We start from the raw sequence: 23,159 nt of genomic DNA, 5'->3' as shown, positions 1-23,159 counted from the left end.
AATAACGACAGACAGCTTCCAAATGAGGCCTTTCAGATACGACTTTGGGGTACATTTGGCAGACAGAATAGTTCAGGAATCCGTGGTGCACTGTGACACCAGCGCATCACTTCTTCCTGTCTTTGAACCGGCCGCTCAGCAAGGAATGCAAATGCAGTATTGCTCTTCGTGGAAGGATCGGTAACTACACTCTCAAACTGAATGGCACATGATCAGAAGCAGTTTGTAGAATATCTTTACAATGCTCTGCACAGTAATCAAATGGAAATGCATTGCATTTCACGACGAGAGCAGATTTGTTCAAGCAAATTCGAAGGCAGGTTTGCAGATGGGAAAGCAAGCAGTAAGCTCCGTTCTTGTCCATGTAAAGGGCTGCAGATGAAGAACAAAACAGTTTCGACCGCGGGAACCTATCTTGCGGAAGGTGAACGTGCTGATCACTATGCTACAGAAACAAGCCCACAGCCGCCCCTGCTGCAGCTCAGTGGTATCCGACACTGAAAGTTGAAGACATTCTACCTTTCACCTTTCTGTTTCCAAATGCTCGTTGTTTCATGGGAGTTGTTTAATTTTGGCTGTGTGGTATGCATGGACGAGATACACCGAAGTATCTGTTTTCACCCGGTGTAGCCCAATAACGTTGTGTTGCTTACACCGGCTTTAAAGGATAACTTTTTAGCCGAGCTGGTCGTCGCAGTCTGTGGCACAATCTTTAGTCTGTTCGACTGCTCACTGGAAAGGTAGTATTGTGAAACACTGCAGAAACGAAGGACTTCCTTACTTTTGCTCCGACTGACCATACTCTGTGAAATTTTCCCAGATTCTCAGTTGAGGAGTTTTTGCAGCTGGAAATTATCTCAGAAGCCTGTTAATTCGTAATGTATTGAACGAATCGCAAAACAGAAAACATTTGACACGCAACAGAAACAAAACTGGCAAACCAAATGCATTTTCAGATACAGTGAGCATGAATGCTAAACGTGAGACACTCCGAGCGCATGAGCCATAAAGTAATCTCACAACTAACATCAGGGCAATTCCAAACTACTCTTTCAATGATACTTGAGCCTCAGTGCACCACCATATCCCAGACAATGCTGAAAAGAGAGAAAGAAAGAACATAATAAGAATAGGCCACAAAAAGTGAATTTCACCAATCACAGTCTCGATTAGATCACCTTTCCCTTCCGGTGTCTCCGGGACGGAAACGAAGGAAATTGGAGAAATTCAATAACATATGACATCAAAATTCATCGGAACGATTTTCCCATTCGTCAGAAAGCCAAGTAACGATGAATCGACTCACCGCAGGACTTTGTTTCACAACAGCGATGAAATAGCAGTCTCCATTCGGTTCCAGTAAAATCTCAACATGCTTGGAACATAAAGCAACAGTAGAGCTGTTTGCAATTTTCCACGCGGGAGGCGAACACGATCAAGACAGCATAGCCAATTTGGCACTTTCCCACTACACATTTAATTCCCGGGAAGCAAATCAAATTGTTTTGTGAACAGAAGTACAGCGGGAATGGAAACAGCATTTTAACAAGCTGTCCGTTGCAACTGATCAGTAGAAATGGCAGTGGTGGGATTCGAACCCACGCCCCTGTCGAGACTGGAGCCTTAATCCAGCGCCTTAGACCGCTCGGCCACACTACCAACGGCCGCCCCATTTTCTTTGCATTTCCAATTGAGCTCCTGCATGACAACAGATGGAAAGTCACGTGGAAATGGGTTCCATGATTCCTCTCCGACTCGCACGGCTGCTTGGATGTGCCGGCTACAATATCAATTTCGCAACAAATAATGATAGCTCATCAATCCGGATAAAAATCAATGGTAAGCTGAGGCTATCTTCTCAGACTCTTTTCAGCTACAAATGTATCTGTGAGTGCGTGAGCAAACATGTTCGCTTATGATTTTGGTCAAATAACCATGAACTGCTTGACATTACTGCAATTTCGATTCTTGCTTTGCTAAATGATTTCACCCATTGCTCGAAACAGGACAACTTTCACGTTTACACGGAACATGAAACACACCGGACTACAGGGAAAATGCACAAAGCTGAGCAGGCCGTGTTCCACATCATACCGTGCAGCATAGTTTCAGTCACTGTGTCTGTTTTGCAGAATAAGAGTCCCAAAGAATGTTCTCCAGCCTAAAAGCGGAGGTAGCATTACAATCCGAGAACGACCGATCACAGTGTGAGGATGCTCTGACCTCGGGGCCAGTTCGAGATGCCACTTTCCTTGCTTTTACATAAACCGTGCAATTGGCTGCAGGGATGTTCACACCTGGACATGAGCCACATCGATACAACTGAGTTGGAAACCTGCGTGGGAATCAACGAGAAGCGACTCAATAAATCTTGCTAAATTCCATGGTGCTTATTAGAAATGCAGTTTCTGTTCACCTCAATTTAAAAGGCAGTTTTTGAACATAGTAACTGAAATCAAAAGCTAATTATCTCACCCCACCTCCACTCCGGGAGAGGTGCTAACTGCACTTGATTGCTTTTTGTTCTCGATGTGAAGAGCTCTCACGCCTGAGTCACCTTCACGCCTCTTGTTGCTGAGTGACTCAAAAAGAAGGAGTTTCACCAGAGCTGCAACTGCCTCACTTTCCCAGTCGCTCTCCCCGTTGACATTTTCCTGCTCATCAGTGATTTAAAGAAAACCAAAAGGATGCGATGTTATTCTGCAGCCTCTTTGTCGATTCCTCCGTTTAAATTCCAACATGGCTTAGATCTCGGGGCGCACCTTAATACTAGCTTTGAAAGCACAGGTCCAGAGCTTCCTCTGAGAGTGCAATTTCTTTCATTGCTGTTGCTGATTGAATGAGCCACTAACGTGCGAACTGCTCCAAAACATGATTCAGGACCTCTGGTGCCAATTCTCGCACTTTGAATAACGACAGACAGCTTCCAAATGAGGCCTTTCAGATACGACTTTGGGGTACATTTGGCAGACAGAATAGTTCAGGAATCCGTGGTGCACTGTGACACCAGCGCATCACCTTCTTCCCTGTCTTTGAACCGGGCCGCCTCAGCAAGGAATGCAAATGCAGTATTGCTCTTCGTGGAAGGATCGGTAACTACACTCTCAAACTGAATGGCACATGATCAGAAGCAGTTTGTAGAATATCTTTACAATGCTCTGCACAGTAATCAAATGAAATGCATTGCATTTCACTACGAGAGCAGATTTGTTCAAGCAAATTCGAAGGCAGGTTTGCAGATGGGAAAGCAAGCAGGAAAGCTCCGTTCTTGTCCATGTAAAAGGCTGCAGATGAAGAACAAAACAGTTTCGACCGCGGGAACCTATCTTGCGGAAGGTGAACGTGCTGATCACTATGCTACAGAAACAAGCCCACAGCCGCCCCTGCTGCAGCTCAGTGGTATCCGACACTGAAAGTTGAAGACATTCTACCTTTCACCTTTCTGTTTCCAAATGCTCGTTGTTTCATGGGAGTTGTTTAATTTTGGCTGTGTGGTATGCATGGACGAGATACACCGAAGTATCTGTTTTCACCCGGTGTAGCCCAATAACGTTGTGTTGCTTACACCGGCTTTAAAAGGATAACTTTTTAGCCGAGCTGGCCGTCGCAGTCTGTGGCACAATCTTTAGTCTGTTCGACTGCTCACTGTAGTATTGTGAAACACTGCAGAAACGAAGGACTTCCTTACTTTTGCTCCGACTGACCATACTCTGTGAAATTTTCCCAGATTCTCAGTTGAGGAGTTTTTGCAGCTGGAAATTATCTCAGAAAGCCTGTTAATTCGTAATGTATTGAACGAATCGCAAAACAGAAAACATTTGACACGCAACAGAAACAAAACTGGCAAACCAAATGCATTTTCAGATACAGTGAGCATGAATGCTAAACGTGAGACACTCCGAGCGCATGAGCCATAAAGTAATCTCACAACTAACATCAGGGCAATTCCAAACTACTCTTTCAATGATACATGAGCCTCAGTGCACCACCATATCCCAGACAATGCTGAAAAGAGAGAAAGAAAGAACATAATAAGAATAGGCCACAAAAAGTGAATTTCACCAATCACAGTCTCGATTAGATCACCTTTCCCTTCCGGTGTCTCCGGGACGGAAACGAAGGAAATTGGAGAAATTCAATAACATATGACATCAAAATTCATCGGAACGATTTTCCCATTCGTCAGAAATCCTAGTAACGATGAATCGACTCACCGCAGGACTTTGTTTCACAACAGCGATGAAATAGCAGTCTCCATTCGGTTCCAGTAAAATCTCAACATGCTTGGAACATAAAGCAACAGTAGAGCTGTTTGCAATTTTCCACGCGGGAGGCGAACACGATCAAGACAGCATAGCCAATTTGGCACTTTCCCACTACACATTTAATTCCCCGGGAAGCAAATCAAATTGTTTTGTGAACAGAAGTACAGCGGGAATGGAAACAGCATTTTAACAAGCTGTGTCGTTGCAACTGATCAGTAGAAATGGCAGTGGTGGGATTCGAACCCACGCCCCTGTCGAGACTGGAGCCTTAATCCAGCGCCTTAGACCGCTCGGCCACACTACCAACGGCCGCCCAATTTTCTTGCATTTCCAATTGAGCTCCTGCATGACAACAGATGGAAAGTCACGTGAAATGGGTTCCATGATTCCTCTCCGACTCGCACGGCTGCTTGGATGTGCCGGCTACAATATCAATTTCGCAACAAATAATGATAGCTCATCAATCCGGATAAAAATCAATGGTAAGCTGAGGCTATCTTCTCAGACTCTTTTCAGCTACAAATGTATCTGTGAGTGCGTGAGCAAACATGTTCGCTTATGATTTGGTCAAATAACCATGAACTGCTTGACATTACTGCAATTTCGATTCTTGCTTTGCTAAATGATTTCACCCATTGCTCGAAACAGGACAACTTTCACGTTTACACGGAACATGAAACACACCGGACTACAGGGAAAATGCACAAAGCTGAGCAGGCCGTGTTCCACATCATACCGTGCAGCATAGTTTCAGTCACTGTGTCTGTTTTGCAGAATAAGAGTCCCAAAGAATGTTCTCCAGCCTAAAAGCGGAGGTAGCATTACAATCCGAGAACGACCGATCACAGTGTGAGGATGCTCTGACCTCGGGGCCAGTTCGAGATGCCACTTTCCTTGCCTTTTACATAAACCGTGCAATTGGCTGCAGGGATGTTCACACCTGGACATGAGCCACATCGATACAACTGAGTTGGAAACCTGCGTGGGAATCAACGAGAAGCGACTCAATAAATCTTGCTAAATTCCATGGTGCTTATTAGAAATGCAGTTTCTGTTCACCTCAATTTAAAAGGCAGTTTTTGAACATAGTAACTGAAATCAAAAGCTAATTATCTCACCCCACCTCCACTCCGGGAGAGGTGCTAACTGCACTTGATTGCTTTTTGTTCTCGATGTGAAGAGCTCTCACGCCTGAGTCACCTTCACGCTTCTTGTTGCTGAGTGACTCAAAAAGAAGGAGTTTCACCAGAGCTGCAACTGCCTCACTTTCCCAGTCGCTCTCCCCGTTGACATTTTCCTGCTCATCAGTGATTTAAAGAAAAACCAAAAGGATGCGATGTTATTCTGCAGCCTCTTTGTCGATTCCTCCGTTTAAATTCCAACATGGCTTAGATCTCGGGGCGCACCTTAATACTAGCTTTGAAAGCACAGGTCCAGAGCTTCCTCTGAGAGTGCAATTTCTTTCATTGCTGTTGCTGATTGAATGAGCCACTAACGTGCGAACTGCTCCAAAACATGATTCAGGACCTCTGGTGCCAATTCTCGCACTTTGAATAACGACAGACAGCTTCCAAATGAGGCCTTTCAGATACGACTTTGGGGTACATTTGGCAGACAGAATAGTTCAGGAATCCGTGGTGCACTGTGACACCAGCGCATCACCTTCTTCCCTGTCTTTGAACCGGGCCGCCTCAGCAAGGAATGCAAATGCAGTATTGCTCTTCGTGGAAGGATCGGTAACTACACTCTCAAACTGAATGGCACATGATCAGAAGCAGTTTGTAGAATATCTTTACAATGCTCTGCACAGTAATCAAATGGAAATGCATTGCATTTCACTACGAGAGCAGATTTGTTCAAGCAAATTCGAAGGCAGGTTTGCAGATGGGAAAGCAAGCAGGAAAGCTCCGTTCTTGTCCATGTAAAAGGCTGCAGATGAAGAACAAAACAGTTTCGACCGCGGGAACCTATCTTGCGGAAGGTGAACGTGCTGATCACTATGCTACAGAAACAAGCCCACAGCCGCCCCTGCTGCAGCTCAGTGGTATCCGACACTGAAAGTTGAAGACATTCTACCTTTCACCTTTCTGTTTCCAAATGCTCGTTGTTTCATGGGAGTTGTTTAATTTTGGCTGTGTGGTATGCATGGACGAGATACACCGAAGTATCTGTTTTCACCCGGTGTAGCCCAATAACGTTGTGTTGCTTACACCGGCTTTAAAAGGATAACTTTTTAGCCGAGCTGGCCGTCGCAGTCTGTGGCACAATCTTTAGTCTGTTCGACTGCTCACTGTAGTATTGTGAAACACTGCAGAAACGAAGGACTTCCTTACTTTTGCTCCGACTGACCATACTCTGTGAAATTTTCCCAGATTCTCAGTTGAGGAGTTTTTGCAGCTGGAAATTATCTCAGAAAGCCTGTTAATTCGTAATGTATTGAACGAATCGCAAAACAGAAAACATTTGACACGCAACAGAAACAAAACTGGCAAACCAAATGCATTTTCAGATACAGTGAGCATGAATGCTAAACGTGAGACACTCCGAGCGCATGAGCCATAAAGTAATCTCACAACTAACATCAGGGCAATTCCAAACTACTCTTTCAATGATACTTGAGCCTCAGTGCACCACCATATCCCAGACAATGCTGAAAAGAGAGAAAGAAAGAACATAATAAGAATAGGCCACAAAAAGTGAATTTCACCAATCACAGTCTCGATTAGATCACCTTTCCCTTCCGGTGTCTCCGGACGGAAACGAAGGAAATTGGAGAAATTCAATAACATACGACATCAAAATTCATCGGAACGATTTTCCCATTCGTCAGAAAGCCAAGTAACGATGAATCGACTCACCGCAGGACTTTGTTTCACAACAGCGATGAAATAGCAGTCTCCATTCGGTTCCAGTAAAATCTCAACATGCTTGGAACATAAAGCAACAGTAGAGCTGTTTGCAATTTTCCACGCGGGAGGCGAACACGATCAAGACAGCATAGCCAATTTGGCACTTTCCCACTACACATTTAATTCCCCGGGAAGCAAATCAAATTGTTTTGTGAACAGAAGTACAGCGGGAATGGAAACAGCATTTTAACAAGCTGTGTCGTTGCAACTGATCAGTAGAAATGGCAGTGGTGGGATTCGAACCCACGCCCCTGTCGAGACTGGAGCCTTAATCCAGCGCCTTAGACCGCTCGGCCACACTACCAACTGCCGCCCAATTTTCTTGCATTTCCAATTGAGCTCCTGCATGACAACAGATGGAAAGTCACGTGAAATGGGTTCCATGATTCCTCTCCGACTCGCACGGCTGCTTGGATGTGCCGGCTACAATATCAATTTCGCAACAAATAATGATAGCTCATCAATCCGGATAAAAATCAATGGTAAGCTGAGGCTATCTTCTCAGACTCTTTTCAGCTACAAATGTATCTGTGAGTGCGTGAGCAAACATGTTCGCTTATGATTTGGTCAAATAACCATGAACTGCTTGACATTACTGCAATTTCGATTCTTGCTTTGCTAAATGATTTCACCCATTGCTCGAAACAGGACAACTTTCACGTTTACACGGAACATGAAACACACCGGACTACAGGGAAAATGCACAAAGCTGAGCAGGCCGTGTTCCACATCATACCGTGCAGCATAGTTTCAGTCACTGTGTCTGTTTTGCAGAATAAGAGTCCCAAAGAATGTTCTCCAGCCTAAAAGCGGAGGTAGCATTACAATCCGAGAACGACCGATCACAGTGTGAGGATGCTCTGACCTCGGGGCCAGTTCGAGATGCCACTTTCCTTGCCTTTTACATAAACCGTGCAATTGGCTGCAGGGATGTTCACACCTGGACATGAGCCACATCGATACAACTGAGTTGGAAACCTGCGTGGGAATCAACGAGAAGCGACTCAATAAATCTTGCTAAATTCCATGGTGCTTATTAGAAATGCAGTTTCTGTTCACCTCAATTTAAAAGGCAGTTTTTGAACATAGTAACTGAAATCAAAAGCTAATTATCTCACCCCACCTCCACTCCGGGAGAGGTGCTAACTGCACTTGATTGCTTTTTGTTCTCGATGTGAAGAGCTCTCACGCCTGAGTCACCTTCACGCCTCTTGTTGCTGAGTGACTCAAAAAGAAGGAGTTTCACCAGAGCTGCAACTGCCTCACTATCCCAGACGCTCTCCCCGTTGACATTTTCCTGCTCATCAGTGATTTAAAGAAAACCAAAAGGATGCGATGTTATTCTGCAGCCTCTTTGTCGATTCCTCCGTTTAAATTCCAACATGGCTTAGATCTCGGGGCGCACCTTAATACTAGCTTTGAAAGCACAGGTCCAGAGCTTCCTCTGAGAGTGCAATTTCTTTCATTGCTGTTGCTGATTGAATGAGCCACTAACGTGCGAACTGCTCCAAAACATGATTCAGGACCTCTGGTGCCAATTCTCGCACTTTGAATAACGACAGACAGCTTCCAAATGAGGCCTTTCAGATACGACTTTGGGGTACATTTGGCAGACAGAATAGTTCAGGAATCCGTGGTGCACTGTGACACCAGCGCATCACCTTCTTCCCTGTCTTTGAACCGGGCCGCCTCAGCAAGGAATGCAAATGCAGTATTGCTCTTCGTGGAAGGATCGGTAACTACACTCTCAAACTGAATGGCACATGATCAGAAGCAGTTTGTAGAATATCTTTACAATGCTCTGCACAGTAATCAAATGGAAATGCATTGCATTTCACTACGAGAGCAGATTTGTTCAAGCAAATTCGAAGGCAGGTTTGCAGATGGGAAAGCAAGCAGGAAAGCTCCGTTCTTGTCCATGTAAAAGGCTGCAGATGAAGAACAAAACAGTTTCGACCGCGGGAACCTATCTTGCGGAAGGTGAACGTGCTGATCACTATGCTACAGAAACAAGCCCACAGCCGCCCCTGCTGCAGCTCAGTGGTATCCGACACTGAAAGTTGAAGACATTCTACCTTTCACCTTTCTGTTTCCAAATGCTCGTTGTTTCATGGAGTTGTTTAATTTTGGCTGTGTGGTATGCATGGACGAGATACACCGAAGTATCTGTTTTCACCCGGTGTAGCCCAATAACGTTGTGTTGCTTACACCGGCTTTAAAAGGATAACTTTTTAGCCGAGCTGGTCGTCGCAGTCTGTGGCACAATCTTTAGTCTGTTCGACTGCTCACTGGAAAGGTAGTATTGTGAAACACTGCAGAAACGAAGGACTTCCTTACTTTTGCTCCGACTGACCATACTCTGTGAAATTTTCCCAGATTCTCAGTTGAGGAGTTTTTGCAGCTGGAAATTATCTCAGAAAGCCTGTTAATTCGTAATGTATTGAACGAATCGCAAAACAGAAAACATTTGACACGCAACAGAAACAAAACTGGCAAACCAAATGCATTTTCAGATACAGTGAGCATGAATGCTAAACGTGAGACACTCCGAGCGCATGAGCCATAAAGTAATCTCACAACTAACATCAGGGCAATTCCAAACTACTCTTTCAATGATACTTGAGCCTCAGTGCACCACCATATCCCAGACAATGCTGAAAAGAGAGAAAGAAAGAACATAATAAGAATAGGCCACAAAAAGTGAATTTCACCAATCACAGTCTCGATTAGATCACCTTTCCCTTCCGGTGTCTCCGGGACGGAAACGAAGGAAATTGGAGAAATTCAATAACATATGACATCAAAATTCATCGGAACGATTTTCCCATTCGTCAGAAAGCCAAGTAACGATGAATCGACTCCCCGCAGGACTTTGTTTCACAACAGCGATGAAATAGCAGTCTCCATTCGGTTCCAGTAAAATCTCAACATGCTTGGAACATAAAGCAACAGTAGAGCTGTTTGCAATTTTCCACGCGGGAGGCGAACACGATCAAGACAGCATAGCCAATTTGGCACTTTCCCACTACACATTTAATTCCCCGGGAAGCAAATCAAATTGTTTTGTGAACAGAAGTACAGCGGGAATGGAAACAGCATTTTAACAAGCTGTGTCGTTGCAACTGATCAGTAGAAATGGCAGTGGTGGGATTCGAACCCACGCCCCTGTCGAGACTGGAGCCTTAATCCAGCGCCTTAGACCGCTCGGCCACACTACCAGCTGCGCTCCCACCCAATTTTCTTGCATTTCCAATTGAGCTCCTGCATGACAACAGATGGAAAGTCACGTGAAATGGGTTCCATGATTCCTCTCCGACTCGCACGGCTGCTTGGATGTGCCGGCTACAATATCAATTTCGCAACAAATAATGATAGCTCATCAATCCGGATAAAAATCAATGGTAAGCTGAGGCTATCTTCTCAGACTCTTTTCAGCTACAAATGTATCTGTGAGTGCGTGAGCAAACATGTTCGCTTATGATTTGGTCAAATAACCATGAACTGCTTGACATTACTGCAATTTCGATTCTTGCTTTGCTAAATGATTTCACCCATTGCTCGAAACAGGACAACTTTCACGTTTACACGGAACATGAAACACACCGACTACAGGGAAAATGCACAAAGCTGAGCAGGCCGTGTTCCACATCATACCGTGCAGCATAGTTTCAGTCACTGTGTCTGTTTTGCAGAATAAGAGTCCCAAAGAATGTTCTCCAGCCTAAAAGCGGAGGTAGCATTACAATCCGAGAACGACCGATCACAGTGTGAGGATGCTCTGACCTCGGGGCCAGTTCGAGATGCCACTTTCCTTGCCTTTTACATAAACCGTGCAATTGGCTGCAGGGATGTTCACACCTGGACATGAGCCACATCGATACAACTGAGTTGGAAACCTGCGTGGGAATCAACGAGAAGCGACTCAATAAATCTTGCTAAATTCCATGGTGCTTATTAGAAATGCAGTTTCTGTTCACCTCAATTTAAAAGGCAGTTTTTGAACATAGTAACTGAAATCAAAAGCTAATTATCTCACCCCACCTCCACTCCGGGAGAGGTGCTAACTGCACTTGATTGCTTTTTGTTCTCGATGTGAAGAGCTCTCACGCCTGAGTCACCTTCACGCCTCTTGTTGCTGAGTGACTCAAAAAGAAGGAGTTTCACCAGAGCTGCAACTGCCTCACTTTCCCAGTCGCTCTCCCCGTTGACATTTTCCTGCTCATCAGTGATTTAAAGAAAACCAAAAGGATGCGATGTTATTCTGCAGCCTCTTTGTCGATTCCTCCGTTTAAATTCCAACATGGCTTAGATCTCGGGGCGCACCTTAATACTAGCTTTGAAAGCACAGGTCCAGAGCTTCCTCTGAGAGTGCAATTTCTTTCATTGCTGTTGCTGATTGAATGAGCCACTAACGTGCGAACTGCTCCAAAACATGATTCAGGACCTCTGGTGCCAATTCTCGCACTTTGAATAACGACAGACAGCTTCCAAATGAGGCCTTTCAGATACGACTTTGGGGTACATTTGGCAGACAGAATAGTTCAGGAATCCGTGGTGCACTGTGACACCAGCGCATCACCTTCTTCCCTGTCTTTGAACCGGGCCGCCTCAGCAAGGAATGCAAATGCAGTATTGCTCTTCGTGGAAGGATCGGTAACTACACTCTCAAACTGAATGGCACATGATCAGAAGCAGTTTGTAGAATATCTTTACAATGCTCTGCACAGTAATCAAATGGAAATGCATTGCATTTCACTACGAGAGCAGATTTGTTCAAGCAAATTCGAAGGCAGGTTTGCAGATGGGAAAGCAAGCAGGAAAGCTCCGTTCTTGTCCATGTAAAAGGCTGCAGATGAAGAACAAAACAGTTTCGACCGCGGGAACCTATCTTGCGGAAGGTGAACGTGCTGATCACTATGCTACAGAAACAAGCCCACAGCCGCCCCTGCTGCAGCTCAGTGGTATCCGACACTGAAAGTTGAAGACATTCTACCTTTCACCTTTCTGTTTCCAAATGCTCGTTGTTTCATGGGAGTTGTTTAATTTTGGCTGTGTGGTATGCATGGACGAGATACACCGAAGTATCTGTTTTCACCCGGTGTAGCCCAATAACGTTGTGTTGCTTACACCGGCTTTAAAAGGATAACTTTTTAGCCGAGCTGGTCGTCGCAGTCTGTGGCACAATCTTTAGTCTGTTCGACTGCTCACTGGAAAGGTAGTATTGTGAAACACTGCAGAAACGAAGGACTTCCTTACTTTTGCTCCGACTGACCATACTCTGTGAAATTTTCCCAGATTCTCAGTTGAGGAGTTTTTGCAGCTGGAAATTATCTCAGAAAGCCTGTTAATTCGTAATGTATTGAACGAATCGCAAAACAGAAAACATTTGACACGCAACAGAAACAAAACTGGCAAACCAAATGCATTTTCAGATACAGTGAGCATGAATGCTAAACGTGAGACACTCCGAGCGCATGAGCCATAAAGTAATCTCACAACTAACATCAGGGCAATTCCAAACTACTCTTTCAATGATACTTGAGCCTCAGTGCACCACCATATCCCAGACAATGCTGAAAAGAGAGAAAGAAAGAACATAATAAGAATAGGCCACAAAAAGTGAATTTCACCAATCACAGTCTCGATTAGATCACCTTTCCCTTCCGGTGTCTCCGGGACGGAAACGAAGGAAATTGGAGAAATTCAATAACATACGACATCAAAATTCATCGGAACGATTTTCCCATTCGTCAGAAAGCCAAGTAACGATGAATCGACTCACCGCAGGACTTTGTTTCACAACAGCGATGAAATAGCAGTCTCCATTCGGTTCCAGTAAAATCTCAACATGCTTGGAACATAAAGCAACAGTAGAGCTGTTTGCAATTTTCCACGCGGGAGGCGAACACGATCAAGACAGCATAGCCAATTTGGCACTTTCCCACTGCACATTTAATTCCCCGGGAAGCAAATCAAATTGTTTTGTGAACAGAAGTACAGCGGGAATGGAAACAGCATTTTAACAAGCTGTGTCGTTGCAACTGATCAGTAGAAATGGCAGTGGTGGGATTCGAACCCACGCCCCTGTCGAGACTGGAGCCTTAATCCAGCGCCTTAGACCGCTCGGCCACACTACCAACGGCCGCCCAATTTTCTTGCATTTCCAATTGAGCTCCTGCATGACAACAGATGGAAAGTCACGTGAAATGGGTTCCATGATTCCTCTCCGACTCGCACGGCTGCTTGGATGTGCCGGCTACAATATCAATTTCGCAACAAATAATGATAGCTCATCAATCCGGATAAAAATCAATGGTAAGCTGAGGCTATCTTCTCAGACTCTTTTCAGCTACAAATGTATCTGTGAGTGCGTGAGCAAACATGTTCGCTTATGATTTGGTCAAATAACCATGAACTGCTTGACATTACTGCAATTTCGATTCTTGCTTTGCTAAATGATTTCACCCATTGCTCGAAACAGGACAACTTTCACGTTTACACGGAACATGAAACACACCGGACTACAGGGAAAATGCACAAAGCTGAGCAGGCCGTGTTCCACATCATACCGTGCAGCATAGTTTCAGTCACTGTGTCTGTTTTGCAGAATAAGAGTCCCAAAGAATGTTCTCCAGCCTAAAAGCGGAGGTAGCATTACAATCCGAGAACGACCGATCACAGTGTGAGGATGCTCTGACCTCGGGGCCAGTTCGAGATGCCACTTTCCTTGCCTTTTACATAAACCGTGCAATTGGCTGCAGGGATGTTCACACCTGGACATGAGCCACATCGATACAACTGAGTTGGAAACCTGCGTGGGAATCAACGAGAAGCGACTCAATAAATCTTGCTAAATTCCATGGTGCTTATTAGAAATGCAGTTTCTGTTCACCTCAATTTAAAAGGCAGTTTTTTGAACATAGTAACTGAAATCAAAAGCTAATTATCTCACCCCACCTCCACTCCGGGAGAGGTGCTAACTGCACTTGATTGCTTTTTGTTCTCGATGTGAAGAGCTCTCACGCCTGAGTCACCTTCACGCCTCTTGTTGCTGAGTGACTCAAAAAGAAGGAGTTTCACCAGAGCTGCAACTGCCTCACTTTCCCAGTCGCTCTCCCCGTTGACATTTTCCTGCTCATCAGTGATTTAAAGAAAACCAAAAGGATGCGATGTTATTCTGCAGCCTCTTTGTCGATTCCTCCGTTTAAATTCCAACATGGCTTAGATCTCGGGGCGCACCTTAATACTAGTTTTGAAAGCACAGGTCCAGAGCTTCCTCTGAGAGTGCAATTTCTTTCATTGCTGTTGCTGATTGAATGAGCCACTAACGTGCGAACTGCTCCAAAACATGATTCAGGACCTCTGGTGCCAATTCTCGCACTTTGAATAACGACAGACAGCTTCCAAATGAGGCCTTTCAGATACGACTTTGGGGTACATTTGGCAGACAGAATAGTTCAGGAATCCGTGGTGCACTGTGACACCAGCGCATCACCTTCTTCCCTGTCTTTGAACCGGGCCGCCTCAGCAAGGAATGCAAATGCAGTATTGCTCTTCGTGGAAGGATCGGTAACTACACTCTCAAACTGAATGGCACATGATCAGAAGCAGTTTGTAGAATATCTTTACAATGCTCTGCACAGTAATCAAATGGAAATGCATTGCATTTCACTACGAGAGCAGATTTGTTCAAGCAAATTCGAAGGCAGGTTTGCAGATGGGAAAGCAAGCAGGAAAGCTCCGTTCTTGTCCATGTAAAAGGCTGCAGATGAAGAACAAAACAGTTTCGACCGCGGGAACCTATCTTGCGGAAGGTGAACGTGCTGATCACTATGCTACAGAAACAAGCCCACAGCCGCCCCTGCTGCAGCTCAGTGGTATCCGACACTGAAAGTTGAAGACATTCTACCTTTCACCTTTCTGTTTCCAAATGCTCGTTGTTTCATGGGAGTTGTTTAATTTTGGCTGTGTGGTATGCATGGACGAGATACACCGAAGTATCTGTTTTCACCCGGTGTAGCCCAATAACGTTGTGTTGCTTACACCGGCTTTAAAAGGATAACTTTTTAGCCGAGCTGGTCGTCGCAGTCTGTGGCACAATCTTTAGTCTGTTCGACTGCTCACTGGAAAGGTAGTATTGTGAAACACTGCAGAAACGAAGGACTTCCTTACTTTTGCTCCGACTGACCATACTCTGTGAAATTTTCCCAGATTCTCAGTTGAGGAGTTTTTGCAGCTGGAAATTATCTCAGAAAGCCTGTTAATTCGTAATGTATTGAACGAATCGCAAAACAGAAAACATTTGACACGCAACAGAAACAAAACTGGCAAACCAAATGCATTTTCAGATACAGTGAGCATGAATGCTAAACGTGAGACACTCCGAGCGCATGAGCCATAAAGTAATCTCACAACTAACATCAGGGCAATTCCAAACTACTCTTTCAATGATACTTGAGCCTCAGTGCACCACCATATCCCAGACAATGCTGAAAAGAGAGAAAGAAAGAACATAATAAGAATAGGCCACAAAAAGTGAATTTCACCAATCACAGTCTCGATTAGATCACCTTTCCCTTCCGGTGTCTCCGGGACGGAAACGAAGGAAATTGGAGAAATTCAATAACATACGACATCAAAATTCATCGGAACGATTTTCCCATTCGTCAGAAAGCCTAGTAACGATGAATCGACTCACCGCAGGACTTTGTTTTACAACAGCGATGAAATAGCAGTCTCCATTCGGTTCCAGTAAAATCTCAACATGCTTGGAACATAAAGCAACAGTAGAGCTGTTTGCAATTTTCCACGCGGGAGGAGAAGACGATCAAGACAGCATAGCCAATTTGGCACTTTCCCACTACACATTTAATTCCCCGGGAAGCAAATCAAATTGTTTTGTGAACAGAAGTACAGCGGGAATGGAAACAGCATTTTAACAAGCTGTGTCGTTGCAACTGATCAGTAGAAATGGCAGTGGTGGGATTCGAACCCACGCCCCTGTCGAGACTGGAGCCTTAATCCAGCGCCTTAGACCGCTCGGCCACACTACCAACGGCCGCCCAATTTTCTTGCATTTCCAATTGAGCTCCTGCATGACAACAGATGGAAAGTCACGTGAAATGGGTTCCATGATTCCTCTCCGACTCGCACGGCTGCTTGGATGTGCCGGCTACAATATCAATTTCGCAACAAATAATGATAGCTCATCAATCCGGATAAAAATCAATGGTAAGCTGAGGCTATCTTCTCAGACTCTTTTCAGCTACAAATGTATCTGTGAGTGCGTGAGCAAACATGTTCGCTTATGATTTGGTCAAATAACCATGAACTGCTTGACATTACTGCAATTTCGATTCTTGCTTTGCTAAATGATTTCACCCATTGCTCGAAACAGGACAACTTTCACGTTTACACGGAACATGAAACACACCGGACTACAGGGAAAATGCACAAAGCTGAGCAGGCCGTGTTCCACATCATACCGTGCAGCATAGTTTCAGTCACTGTGTCTGTTTTGCAGAATAAGAGTCCCAAAGAATGTTCTCCAGCCTAAAAGCGGAGGTAGCATTACAATCCGAGAACGACCGATCACAGTGTGAGGATGCTCTGACCTCGGGGCCAGTTCGAGATGCCACTTTCCTTGCCTTTTACATAAACCGTGCAATTGGCTGCAGGGATGTTCACACCTGGACATGAGCCACATCGATACAACTGAGTTGGAAACCTGCGTGGGAATCAACGAGAAGCGACTCAATAAATCTTGCTAAATTCCATGGTGCTTATTAGAAATGCAGTTTCTGTTCACCTCAATTTAAAAGGCAGTTTTTGAACATAGTAACTGAAATCAAAAGCTAATTATCTCACCCCACCTCCACTCCGGGAGAGGTGCTAACTGCACTTGATTGCTTTTTGTTCTCGATGTGAAGAGCTCTCACGCCTGAGTCACCTTCACGCCTCTTGTTGCTGAGTGACTCAAAAAGAAGGAGTTTCACCAGAGCTGCAACTGCCTCACTATCCCAGTCGCTCTCCCCGTTGACATTTTCCTGCTCATCAGTGATTTAAAGAAAACCAAAAGGATGCGATGTTATTCTGCAGCCTCTTTGTCGATTCCTCCGTTTAAATTCCAACATGGCTTAGATCTCGGGGCGCACCTTAATACTAGCTTTGAAAGCACAGGTCCAGAGCTTCCTCTGAGAGTGCAATTTCTTTCATTGCTGTTGCTGATTGAATGAGCCACTAACGTGCGAACTGCTCCAAAACATGATTCAGGACCTCTGGTGCCAATTCTCGCACTTTGAATAACGACAGACAGCTTCCAAATGAGGCCTTTCAGATACGACTTTGGGGTACATTTGGCAGACAGAATAGTTCAGGAATCCGTGGTGCACTGTGACACCAGCGCATCACCTTCTTCCCTGTCTTTGACCGGGCCGCCTCAGCAAGGAATGCAAATGCAGTATTGCTCTTCGTGGAAGGATCGGTAACTACACTCTCAAACTGAATGGCACATGATCAGAAGCAGTTTGTAGAATATCTTTACAATGCTCTGCACAGTAATCAAATGGAAATGCATTGCATTTCACTACGAGAGCAGATTTGTTCAAGCAAATTCGAAGGCAGGTTTGCAGATGGGAAAGCAAGCAGGAAAGCTCCGTTCTTGTCCATGTAAAAGGCTGCAGATGAAGAACAAAACAGTTTCGACCGCGGGAACCTATCTTGCGGAAGGTGAACGTGCTGATCACTATGCTACAGAAACAAGCCCACAGCCGCCCCTGCTGCAGCTCAGTGGTATCCGACACTGAAAGTTGAAGACATTCTACCTTTCACCTTTCTGTTTCCAAATGCTCGTTGTTTCATGGGAGTTGTTTAATTTTGGCTGTGTGGTATGCATGGACGAGATACACCGAAGTATCTGTTTTCACCCGGTGTAGCCCAATAACGTGGTGTTGCTTACACCGGCTTTAAAAGGATAACTTTTTAGCCGAGCTGGCCGTCGCAGTCTGTGGCACAATCTTTAGTCTGTTCGACTGCTCACTGGAAAGGTAGTATTGTGAAACACTGCAGAAACGAAGGACTTCCTTACTTTTGCTCCGACTGACCATACTCTGTGAAATTTTCCCAGATTCTCAGTTGAGGAGTTTTTGCAGCTGGAAATTATCTCAGAAAGCCTGTTAATTCGTAATGTATTGAACGAATCGCAAAACAGAAAACATTTGACACGCAACAGAAACAAAACTGGCAAACCAAATGCATTTTCAGATACAGTGAGCATGAATGCTAAACGTGAGACACTCCCAGCGCATGAGCCATAAAGTAATCTCACAACTAACATCAGGGCAATTCCAAACTACTCTTTCAATGATACTTGAGCCTCAGTGCACCACCATATCCCAGACAATGCTGAAAAGAGAGAAAGAAAGAACATAATAAGAATAGGCCACAAAAAGTGAATTTCACCAATCACAGTCTCGATTAGATCACCTTTCCCTTCCGGTGTCTCCGGGACGGAAACGAAGGAAATTGGAGAAATTCAATAACATATGACATCAAAATTCATCGGAACGATTTTCCCATTCGTCAGAAAGCCAAGTAACGATGAATCGACTCCCCGCAGGACTTTGTTTCACAACAGCGATGAAATAGCAGTCTCCATTCGGTTCCAGTAAAATCTCAACATGCTTGGAACATAAAGCAACAGTAGAGCTGTTTGCAATTTTCCACGCGGGAGGCGAACACGATCAAGACAGCATAGCCAATTTGGCACTTTCCCACGACACATTTAATTCCCCGGGAAGCAAATCAAATTGTTTTGTGAACAGAAGTACAGCGGGAAAGGAAACAGCATTTTAACAAGCTGTGTCGTTGCAACTGATCAGTAGAAATGGCAGTGGTGGGATTCGAACCCACGCCCCTGTCGAGACTGGAGCCTTAATCCAGCGCCTTAGACCGCTCGGCCACACTACCAACGGCCGCCCAATTTTCTTGCATTTCCAATTGAGCTCCTGCATGACAACAGATGGAAAGTCACGTGAAATGGGTTCCATGATTCCTCTCCGACTCGCACGGCTGCTTGGATGTGCCGGCTACAATATCAATTTCGCAACAAATAATGATAGCTCATCAATCCGGATAAAAATCAATGGTAAGCTGAGGCTATCTTCTCAGACTCTTTTCAGCTACAAATGTATCTGTGAGTGCGTGAGCAAACATGTTCGCTTATGATTTGGTCAAATAACCATGAACTGCTTGACATTACTGCAATTTCGATTCTTGCTTTGCTAAATGATTTCACCCATTGCTCGAAACAGGACAACTTTCACGTTTACACGGAACATGAAACACACCGGACTACAGGGAAAATGCACAAAGCTGAGCAGGCCGTGTTCCACATCATACCGTGCAGCATAGTTTCAGTCACTGTGTCTGTTTTGCAGAATAAGAGTCCCAAAGAATGTTCTCCAGCCTAAAAGCGGAGGTAGCATTACAATCCGAGAACGACCGATCACAGTGTGAGGATGCTCTGACCTCGGGGCCAGTTCGAGATGCCACTTTCCTTGCCTTTTACATAAACCGTGCAATTGGCTGCAGGGATGTTCACACCTGGACATGAGCCACATCGATACAACTGAGTTGGAAACCTGCGTGGGAATCAACGAGAAGCGACTCAATAAATCTTGCTAAATTCCATGGTGCTTATTAGAAATGCAGTTTCTGTTCACCTCAATTTAAAAGGCAGTTTTTGAACATAGTAACTGAAATCAAAAGCTAATTATCTCACCCCACCTCCACTCCGGGAGAGGTGCTAACTGCACTTGATTGCTTTTTGTTCTCGATGTGAAGAGCTCTCACGCCTGAGTCACCTTCACGCCTCTTGTTGCTGAGTGACTCAAAAAGAAGGAGTTTCACCAGAGCTGCAACTGCCTCACTTTCCCAGTCGCTCTCCCCGTTGACATTTTCCTGCTCATCAGTGATTTAAAGAAAACCAAAAGGATGCGATGTTATTCTGCAGCCTCTTTGTCGATTCCTCCGTTTAAATTCCAACATGGCTTAGATCTCGGGGCGCACCTTAATACTAGTTTTGAAAGCACAGGTCCAGAGCTTCCTCTGAGAGTGCAATTTCTTTCATTGCTGTTGCTGATTGAATGAGCCACTAACGTGCGAACTGCTCCAAAACATGATTCAGGACCTCTGGTGCCAATTCTCGCACTTTGAATAACGACAGACAGCTTCCAAATGAGGCCTTTCAGATACGACTTTGGGGTACATTTGGCAGACAGAATAGTTCAGGAATCCGTGGTGCACTGTGACACCAGCGCATCACCTTCTTCCCTGTCTTTGAACCGGGCCGCCTCAGCAAGGAATGCAAATGCAGTATTGCTCTTCGTGGAAGGATCGGTAACTACACTCTCAAACTGAATGGCACATGATCAGAAGCAGTTTGTAGAATATCTTTACAATGCTCTGCACAGTAATCAAATGGAAATGCATTGCATTTCACTACGAGAGCAGATTTGTTCAAGCAAATTCGAAGGCAGGTTTGCAGATGGGAAAGCAAGCAGGAAAGCTCCGTTCTTGTCCATGTAAATGGCTGCAGATGAAGAACAAAACAGTTTCGACCGCGGGAACCTATCTTGCGGAAGGTGAACGTGCTGATCACTATGCTACAGAAACAAGCCCACAGCCGCCCCTGCTGCAGCTCAGTGGTATCCGACACTGAAAGTTGAAGACATTCTACCTTTCACCTTTCTGTTTCCAAATGCTCGTTGTTTCATGGGAGTTGTTTAATTTTGGCTGTGTGGTATGCATGGACGAGATACACCGAAGTATCTGTTTTCACCCGGTGTAGCCCAATAACGTTGTGTTGCTTACACCGGCTTTAAAAGGATAACTTTTTAGCCGAGCTGGTCGTCGCAGTCTGTGGCACAATCTTTAGTCTGTTCGACTGCTCACTGGAAAGGTAGTATTGTGAAACACTGCAGAAACGAAGGACTTCCTTACTTTTGCTCCGACTGACCATACTCTGTGAAATTTTCCCAGATTCTCAGTTGAGGAGTTTTTGCAGCTGGAAATTATCTCAGAAAGCCTGTTAATTCGTAATGTATTGAACGAATCGCAAAACAGAAAACATTTGACACGCAACAGAAACAAAACTGGCAAACCAAATGCATTTTCAGATACAGTGAGCATGAATGCTAAACGTGAGACACTCCGAGCGCATGAGCCATAAAGTAATCTCACAACTAACATCAGGGCAATTCCAAACTACTCTTTCAATGATACTTGAGCCTCAGTGCACCACCATATCCCAGACAATGCTGAAAAGAGAGAAAGAAAGAACATAATAAGAATAGGCCACAAAAAGTGAATTTCACCAATCACAGTCTCGATTAGATCACCTTTCCCTTCCGGTGTCTCCGGGACGGAAACGAAGGAAATTGGAGAAATTCAATAACATACGACATCAAAATTCATCGGAACGATTTTCCCATTCGTCAGAAAGCCTAGTAACGATGAATCGACTCACCGCAGGACTTTGTTTCACAACAGCGATGAAATAGCAGTCTCCATTCGGTTCCAGTAAAATCTCAACATGCTTGGAACATAAAGCAACAGTAGAGCTGTTTGCAATTTTCCACGCGGGAGGCGAACACGATCAAGACAGCATAGCCAATTTGGCACTTTCCCACGACACATTTAATTCCCCGGGAAGCAAATCAAATTGTTTTGTGAACAGAAGTACAGCGGGAAAGGAAACAGCATTTTAACAAGCTGTGTCGTTGCAACTGATCAGTAGAAATGGCAGTGGTGGGATTCGAACCCACGCCCCTGTCGAGACTGGAGCCTTAATCCAGCGCCTTAGACCGCTCGGCCACACTACCAACGGCCGCCCAATTTTCTTGCATTTCCAATTGAGCTCCTGCATGACAACAGATGGAAAGTCACGTGAAATGGGTTCCATGATTCCTCTCCGACTCGCACGGCTGCTTGGATGTGCCGGCTACAATATCAATTTCGCAACAAATAATGATAGCTCATCAATCCGGATAAAAATCAATGGTAAGCTGAGGCTATCTTCTCAGACTCTTTTCAGCTACAAATGTATCTGTGAGTGCGTGAGCAAACATGTTCGCTTATGATTTGGTCAAATAACCATGAACTGCTTGACATTACTGCAATTTCGATTCTTGCTTTGCTAAATGATTTCACCCATTGCTCGAAACAGGACAACTTTCACGTTTACACGGAACATGAAACACACCGGACTACAGGGAAAATGCACAAAGCTGAGCAGGCCGTGTTCCACATCATACCGTGCAGCATAGTTTCAGTCACTGTGTCTGTTTTGCAGAATAAGAGTCCCAAAGAATGTTCTCCAGCCTAAAAGCGGAGGTAGCATTACAATCCGAGAACGACCGATCACAGTGTGAGGATGCTCTGACCTCGGGGCCAGTTCGAGATGCCACTTTCCTTGCCTTTTACATAAACCGTGCAATTGGCTGCAGGGATGTTCACACCTGGACATGAGCCACATCGATACAACTGAGTTGGAAACCTGCGTGGGAATCAACGAGAAGCGACTCAATAAATCTTGCTAAATTCCATGGTGCTTATTAGAAATGCAGTTTCTGTTCACCTCAATTTAAAAGGCAGTTTTTGAACATAGTAACTGAAATCAAAAGCTAATTATCTCACCCCACCTCCACTCCGGGAGAGGTGCTAACTGCACTTGATTGCTTTTTGTTCTCGATGTGAAGAGCTCTCACGCCTGAGTCACCTTCACGCCTCTTGTTGCTGAGTGACTCAAAAAGAAGGAGTTTCACCAGAGCTGCAACTGCCTCACTTTCCCAGTCGCTCTCCCCGTTGACATTTTCCTGCTCATCAGTGATTTAAAGAAAACCAAAAGGATGCGATGTTATTCTGCAGCCTCTTTGTCGATTCCTCCGTTTAAATTCCAACATGGCTTAGATCTCGGGGCGCACCT

General features: G+C 44.9%; 8 non-coding genes across 8 annotated transcripts; all 8 read right to left on the bottom strand.

The window, feature by feature from the left end:
• Positions 1-1,577: 1,577 nt before the first annotated feature.
• On the bottom strand, positions 1,578-1,659 carry trnal-aag (transfer RNA leucine (anticodon AAG)). Its single transcript has one exon. It is a non-coding gene; the product is annotated as a tRNA-Leu (tRNA).
• Positions 1,660-4,487: 2,828 nt separating this feature from the next.
• trnal-aag (transfer RNA leucine (anticodon AAG)) lies at positions 4,488-4,569 on the bottom strand. The gene has a single exon. It is a non-coding gene; the product is annotated as a tRNA-Leu (tRNA).
• Positions 4,570-7,396: 2,827 nt separating this feature from the next.
• On the bottom strand, positions 7,397-7,478 carry trnal-aag (transfer RNA leucine (anticodon AAG)). The gene has a single exon. It is a non-coding gene; the product is annotated as a tRNA-Leu (tRNA).
• A 2,832-nt stretch (positions 7,479-10,310) lies between these two features.
• Positions 10,311-10,392, bottom strand: trnal-aag (transfer RNA leucine (anticodon AAG)). Its single transcript has one exon. It is a non-coding gene; the product is annotated as a tRNA-Leu (tRNA).
• Positions 10,393-13,229: 2,837 nt separating this feature from the next.
• Positions 13,230-13,311, bottom strand: trnal-aag (transfer RNA leucine (anticodon AAG)). Its single transcript has one exon. It is a non-coding gene; the product is annotated as a tRNA-Leu (tRNA).
• A 2,834-nt stretch (positions 13,312-16,145) lies between these two features.
• trnal-aag (transfer RNA leucine (anticodon AAG)) lies at positions 16,146-16,227 on the bottom strand. The gene has a single exon. It is a non-coding gene; the product is annotated as a tRNA-Leu (tRNA).
• Positions 16,228-19,059: 2,832 nt separating this feature from the next.
• On the bottom strand, positions 19,060-19,141 carry trnal-aag (transfer RNA leucine (anticodon AAG)). Its single transcript has one exon. It is a non-coding gene; the product is annotated as a tRNA-Leu (tRNA).
• Positions 19,142-21,974: 2,833 nt separating this feature from the next.
• On the bottom strand, positions 21,975-22,056 carry trnal-aag (transfer RNA leucine (anticodon AAG)). Its single transcript has one exon. It is a non-coding gene; the product is annotated as a tRNA-Leu (tRNA).
• Between the last annotated feature and the right edge of the window lie 1,103 nt (positions 22,057-23,159).

The sequence above is a fragment of the Hemiscyllium ocellatum genome, unplaced genomic scaffold, assembly GCF_020745735.1.
Source record: "Hemiscyllium ocellatum isolate sHemOce1 unplaced genomic scaffold, sHemOce1.pat.X.cur. scaffold_1787_pat_ctg1, whole genome shotgun sequence".
NCBI lineage: Eukaryota > Metazoa > Chordata > Chondrichthyes > Orectolobiformes > Hemiscylliidae > Hemiscyllium > Hemiscyllium ocellatum.
This window is presented reverse-complemented; position numbering and strand designations above follow the sequence as displayed.